General features: G+C 49.9%; 1 non-coding gene across 1 annotated transcript; it reads right to left on the bottom strand.

The window, feature by feature from the left end:
- Positions 1-1621: 1621 nt before the first annotated feature.
- On the bottom strand, positions 1622-1776 carry LOC143175336 (5.8S ribosomal RNA). Its single transcript, XR_013000151.1, has one exon. It is a non-coding gene; the product is annotated as a 5.8S ribosomal RNA (ribosomal RNA).
- Between the last annotated feature and the right edge of the window lie 5724 nt (positions 1777-7500).

The following is a 7500-nucleotide window of genomic DNA, read 5'->3' on the forward strand; positions in this document are numbered from 1 at the left end:
ACACCATGGGGCGACCGACGCGTTCGTTTCAACGCTTTCGCACAAAGTCGGCGGCGGTTATATATTTATATCATTATATTCCGGCGGACGGGACGCGACGTTCGAAAGCCTCGCCAAAGAGGAGCTCCTGCCTCTTCCTCTCTCTTTTCTACGAGAAAAGATAAACGTATTTTACGGGGATACGGAAACGTTACCACGTGGTGTCACACACGATCGTCCGTCTCTTCTCTATAGCAGAAACCGATAAAAATACACCTCCCGAAAGAGAGTATATGGTGATTCTTTTTATATATATATATATATTTCGAAATACAACTGAACGTGGCGGAAGCGCACGGTGGTGGTCCAGCGAGGACACGCGACGACGGGGAATAAGAACTATTCGACCCGTTACGAATACGCATGCTCGTCCCGCACGATTTTAACACACACCGTGTTTTTCTCCAGTCGTCAAAGCGTTCGTGCGTCGAATTCGAAAAATAAAAAAAAAAGAAAAACACCTTTTCTCTCTCTCGGGGTAAAAGAGTCGATGTGTATTGTGTATAAAGGTTCTGCGAGAAGTCTCGTTTTGACGTGTGTTCCGCCGATAACGACGATCCTCCGAAACGGGGATACAGAAACGTTACACCTCACAACACGATCTCCGTCTCTTCTCTATAGCAGAAACCGATAAAAATACACCTCCCGAAAGAGAGTATATGGTGATTCTTTTTATATATATATATTTCGAAATTCAACTGAACGTGGCGGAAGCGCACGGTGGTGGTCCAGCGAGGACACGCGACGACGGGGAATAAGAACTATTCGACCCGTTACGAATACGCATGCTCGTCCCGCACGATTTTAACACACACCGTGTTTTTCTCCAGTCGTCAAAGCGTTCGTGCGTCGAATTCGAAAAATAAAAAAAAGAAATACACCTTTTCTCTCTCTCTCGGGGTAAAAAGAGTCGATGTGTATTGTGTATAAAGGTTCTGCTGCGAGAAGTCTCGTTTTGCCGTGTGTTTCGGTAACGACGATCCTCCGAAACGTACATCTCATTCGTAAGAGAGGAAGAAAACAATCTCCCTGGGGCCAGTCGGTAATATACCGACATACGACGTGTCGTGCACATCCGTCTCACGCACGGTATACAAAATATGAATAAAACGTGTGTAGTCTCTCTCTCTCTCGACTTCTTAATATTTTCTTTCACCTCTGACGCATCATTTCAGGTGACGTCGGGAGCGCGGGAAAAAAAATTTTTCTAAACACACGAAACCGTTCATCTCACGAACAGCCGAAAAAGTTGTCGCTCAGATCCATATCGCAGTGGAGCGGTATCCGCGGGCGGTCGTAATTGAACGACGCACGACGCCGCGAACACTCACGCGAGTCCATACAAACGATTCCGATCGTTTTGCAACAACTAGAACGTACACTGTCCGTGAAATTCACAGAATTTTCGCGTGTCCGCGACAAACGCCGACGAGACACCCATCGTTCGCTCGTACGTAGCATCCTTCTCTTAACCCGACTCAGAAACGTTCTTTGCGCCCTTCGGTAAAAAAACGTTCGATCCGAAGAGGTGAACGACGGCGGGGATTTGACAGAGCTACGCAAGCAGTGTATGGTACGTAAACGACCCTCAGCCAGGCGTGGTCCAGGAATTGTATCCGTGGACCGCAATGTGCGTTCGAAATGTCGATGTTCATGTGTCCTGCAGTTCACACGTTGACGCGCAATTAGCTGCGTTCTTCATCGACCCACGAGCCAAGTGATCCACCGTTCAGGGTAATCGTATAAATTTTATATTTCACATATATAATTTTATTCTCATTTGTTCGACCTAATATCTCTCTTCTTTCAAAGAGAAGATAAAAGTTGATACCTGAATCTCCGACCAGCGCGCGAAGGAGATTCAGGCGTCGCCTTGGAGACGACACCGAAGCCTTTCGAGACGAAAAACGTTCAAGTAATATGTATATATTTCTCGACGTTCCGGGCGTATAGTGCATTCAAAAACCCGCGAAAGACGCAGAAGACTCGCACGCGTGGAAACGACGGGGATATATTTTGTATCCTACCCGATACTGAATCCATCGCGTGCAGTCGACCCTCGCGTTCTTCCGATCAGACGCATCTATTGTTGCGCGCATGTTTTCGCGTCGCATCGCGCGAAACGTTGCACGAATCGTACCGATCGATCGATTGAAAGCAAATAATGAAAAAAGACTTCACAGCTGGCTCTTTGCCGGTCATTCGTCCCATGTTATCTCTTGCCGCGAAATTGGCGCGCAAGAGTTGGGTGTCAGACGCGCGGCTTTAAAACGAGCTTCACGGCCGGTCCCTTCGTTACCGCTTTCGTTCTTTCTCTCGGAACGACCATGAACGAACACGACGAGCGACGCTACGGCATACACACGTCCACGGATTCGATTAAAAAAACAGACTTCACAGCTGGCTCTTTGCCGGTCATTCGTCCCATATTATCTCTTGCCGCGAAATTGGCGCGCAAGAGTTGGGTGTCAGACGCACGGCTTTAAAACGAGCTTCACGGCCGGTCCTCTCAATTCCGTGTACGGTACACGCAAGATGCGGGTTCCACTTCCAGACTACCCGGTCCCTTCTCTCTACGAGAATCGATAGTAGAAGAACGGCTCGAAAACGCGTCTCAGAGACTAGGGGAAAAGAAGCGGTATGCGAGCGAAACGAAAACGCATTATGGAAACGTCGCGAAACAATGTTCGACGGTTGCTCGGTTCCAATCGTGCGGCCGTTTCAATTTCTCGTGCGCTTCACCGTCCCTCCGTAACTCTGGCCGATCGCGTATACCGAAGAGCCGACACGCGCAAAAACCACAGGCATTGTATACTGTATATATATATGTTACAGTCACAGCCTTCGCGCGTTTTACTCTCCGACGCGGGGTTTCCACGACGAAAGAGAGACAGTTTCGTGGCGGGTGACTCGGCCGAATCGCTACGACGGGTATTTCTATTATAGAACGAATCATCGCCACCCTTTACCAGTGCCCGACGAAGGAATCACAAGGTCATCTGGAGTTTACAATGCCAGCGACGGTAATTCCAACGAAGACCCGATAAGTCAACTCATCGTTCTATTTCTCCCCGTACAGAAAAGCGAATCGACGCTAACGCACCTCGCGCAAGCACGAACGTTCTCTTCGCGTGGATCATCCCATCGTCGAAAGATGTAAAGACGCATTGGAGATCGTGGTCTCTGGCGGGCTCATTGCACGCCCCACTGCATATCTTTCCTCGAATCGAGAATGATTCGTCCACTAAGGCTGCGAAACTACGCGTCGAGGAAACTAGGGGAAAGAAGCGGGATGCGAGCGAAACGACAATACATTATGGAAACGTCGCGAAACAATGTTCGGCGGTTGCTCGTTTCCTCCTGCGGACGTTTCATTGCTCGGGCGCTTCACGTCCCTCCGTAACCTTCGCGCGATCGCGTGCCCCGGAGAGCCGGCAACCGGTGAACCACAGGCGTATAAACTATAGTCTTCTATAGCAAGCCTTCGGCGGTTACTCTCCGACGCGGGGATTCCACGACGAGAGAGAATTTCGTGGCGGGTGACATCGGTCGAAACGCTACGACGGGTATTTCTATTATAGAACGAATCATCGCCACCCTTTACCAGTGCCCGACGAAGGAATCACAAGGTCATCTGGAGTTTACAATGCCAGCGACGGTAATTCCAACGAAGACCCGATAAGTCAACTCATCGTTCTATTTCTCCCCGTACAGACAAGCGAATCAACGCTATCGCACCTCACGCATGCACGAACGTTCTCTTCGCGTGAATCGTCCCATCGTCGAAAGATATAGCCGCTTGGAGATCGTGGCCCATCAAGTTCTTCCGTAACTCCTGCGCGATCGCGTACCCCGGAGAGCAGGCAACCGGTGAACCACAGGCGTATAAACTATAGTCTTCTATAGCAAGCCTTCGCGTTTACTCTACGACGCGGGGATTCCACGACGAGAGAGATTTTCGTGGCGGGTGACACGGCCGAATCGCTACGACGGGTATTTCTATTATAGAACGAATCATCGCCACCCTTTACCAGTGCCCGACGAAGGAATCACAAGGTCATCTGGAGTTTACAATGCCAGCGACGGTAATTCCAACGAAGACCCGATAAGTCAACTCATCGTTCTATTTCTCCCCGTACAGAAAAGCGAATCGGCGCTATCGCACCTCACGCAAGCAGGAATGATCTCTTCGCGTGGATCGTCCCATCGTCGAAAGATGTAAGACGTACAGAAATCGTGGTCCATCACGATTATTCGTAACTCTCCGAGTCGCGTATCTGAGAGTAGGGCAAACGGAGAACCACAGGCATAAATAATACTATATATTTCTTATATATAGTTAGCCTTCGCGTTTTACTCTCCGACATGGGGATTCCACGACGAGAGAGAGTTTCGTGGCGGGTGACTCGGCCGAATCGCTACGACGGGTATTTCTATTATAGAACGAATCATCGCCACCCTTTACCAGTGCCCGACGAAGGAATCACAAGGTCATCTGGAGTTCACAATGCCAGCGACGGTAATTCCAACGAAGACCCGATAAGTCAACTCATCGTTCTATTTCTCCCCGTACAGAAAAGCGAATCGACGCTATCGCACCTCGCGCGAGCACGTAACTACTCTTCGCGTGGATCGTCCCATCGTCGAAAGATGTAAGACGCACGGAAATCGTGGCCCATCAACGTTTTTTTGTAACTCTGCCGATCGCGTATCACAGAGCCGAGACGCACATACCACAGGCGTATAATACCGTTTTCTTTCGTATGGTAAGCCTTCGCGTTTACTCTTCGGCGCGGGGTTTCCACGTCGAGAGAGACTTTCGTGGCGGGTGACATCGGTCGAAACGCTACGACGGGTATTACTATTATAGAACGAATCATCGCCACCCTTTACCAGTGCCCGACGAAGGAATCACAAGGTCATCTGGAGTTTACAATGCCAGCGACGGTAATTCCAACGAAGACCCGATAAGTCAACTCAACGTTCTATTTCTCCCCGTACAGAAAAGCGAATCGACGCTGTTGCACCTCACGCAAGCACGAACGTTCTCTTCGCGTGGATCGTCCCATCGTCGAAAGATGTAAGACGCACGGAAATCGTGGCACATCACGTGTTTTCGGAACTCTGTCGACCGCGTATCTCAGAGACGACGCGCGCGAACCACTGGCATATACTATTATATATCGCGTTTTACCCTCCGACGCGGGGATTCCACGACGAGAGAGAGTTTCGTGAGCGGGTTGACTCGGAAGAAACGCTACGACGGGTATTTCTATTATAGAACGCATCATCGCCACCCTTTACCAGTGCCCGACGAAGGAATCACAAGGTCATCTGGAGTTTACAATGCCAGCGACGGTAATTCCAACGAAGACCCGATAAGTCAACTCAACGTTCTATTGCTCCCCGTACAGAAAAGCGAATCGACGCAATCGCACCATACGCGTGCACGTAACAACTCTTCGCGTGGATCGTCCCATCGTCGAGAGACGTAAGTTTCCATACTATGAATTCGCGTTTTACTCTCCGACGCGGGGATTCCACGACGAGAGAGAGTTTCGTGAGCGGGTTGACTCGGAAGAAACGCTACGACGGGTATTTCTATTATAGAACGCATCATCGCCACCCTTTACCAGTGCCCGACGAAGGAATCACAAGGTCATCTGGAGTTTACAATGCCAGCGACGGTAATTCCAACGAAGACCCGATAAGTCAACTCAACGTTCTATTGCTCCCCGTACAGAAAAGCGAATCGACGCAATCGCACCATACGCGTGCACGTAACAACTCTTCGCGTGGATCGTCCCATCGTCGAGAGACGTAAGTTTCCATACTATGAATTCGCGTTTTACTCTCCGACGCGGGGATTCCACGACGAGAGAGAGTTTCGTGAGCGGGTTGACTCGGAAGAAACGCTACGACGGGTATTTCTATTATAGAACGCATCATCGCCACCCTTTACCAGTGCCCGACGAAGGAATCACAAGGTCATCTGGAGTTTACAATGCCAGCGACGGTAATTCCAACGAAGACCCGATAAGTCAACTCAACGTTCTATTACTCCCCGTACAGAAAAGCGAATCGACGCAATCGCACCATACGCGTGCACGTAACAACTCTTCGCGTGGATCGTCCCATCGTCGAGAGACGTAAGTTTCATAGTAAGCCTTCGGCGTTTTACTCTCCGACGCGGGGATTCCACGACGAGAGAGAGAGTTTCGTGAGCGGGTTGACTCGGAAGAAACGCTACGACGGGTATTTCTATTATAGAACGCATCATCGCCACCCTTTACCAGTGCCCGACGAAGGAATCACAAGGTCATCTGGAGTTTACAATGCCAGCGACGGTAATTCCAACGAAGACCCGATAAGTCAACTCAACGTTCTATTTCTCCCCGTACAGAAAAGCGAATCGACGCAATCGCACCATACGCGTGCACGTAAACAACTCTTCGCGTGGATCGTCCCATCGTCGAGAGACGTAAGTTTTCATAGTATTAATTCGCGTTTTACTCTCCGACGCGGGGATTCCACGACGAGAGAGAGTTTCGTGAGCGGGTTGACTCGGAAGAAACGCTACGACGGGTATTTCTATTATAGAACGCATCATCGCCACCCTTTACCAGTGCCCGACGAAGGAATCACAAGGTCATCTGGAGTTTACAATGCCAGCGACGGTAATTCCAACGAAGACCCGATAAGTCAACTCAACGTTCTATTTCTCCCCGTACAGAAAAGCGAATCGACGCAATCGCACCATACGCGTGCACGTAAACAACTCTTCGCGTGGATCGTCCCATCGTCGAGAGACGTAAGTTTTCATAGTATGAATTCGCGTTTTACTCTCCGACGCGGGGATTCCACGACGAGAGAGAGTTTCGTGAGCGGGTTGACTCGGAAGAAACGCTACGACGGGTATTTCTATTATAGAACGCATCATCGCCACCCTTTACCAGTGCCCGACGAAGGAATCACAAGGTCATCTGGAGTTTACAATGCCAGCGACGGTAATTCCAACGAAGACCCGATAAGTCAACTCAACGTTCTATTACTCCCCGTACAGAAAAGCGAATCGACGCAATCGCACCATACGCGTGCACGTAACAACTCTTCGCGTGGATCGTCCCATCGTCGAGAGACGTAAGTTTCCATACTATGAATTCGCGTTTTACTCTCCGACGCGGGGATTCCACGACGAGAGAGTGTTTCGTGAGCGGGTTGACTCGGAAGAAACGCTACGACGGGTATTTCTATTATAGAACGCATCATCGCCACCCTTTACCAGTGCCCGACGAAGGAATCACAAGGTCATCTGGAGTTTACAATGCCAGCGACGGTAATTCCAACGAAGACCCGATAAGTCAACTCAACGTTCTATTGCTCCCCGTACAGAAAAGCGAATCGACGCAATCGCACCATACGCGTGCACGTAACAACTCTTCGCGTGGATCGTCCCATCGT

The sequence above is a fragment of the Nomia melanderi genome, unplaced genomic scaffold (assembly GCF_051020985.1).
Source record: "Nomia melanderi isolate GNS246 unplaced genomic scaffold, iyNomMela1 scaffold0064, whole genome shotgun sequence".
Lineage (NCBI taxonomy): Eukaryota > Metazoa > Arthropoda > Insecta > Hymenoptera > Halictidae > Nomia > Nomia melanderi.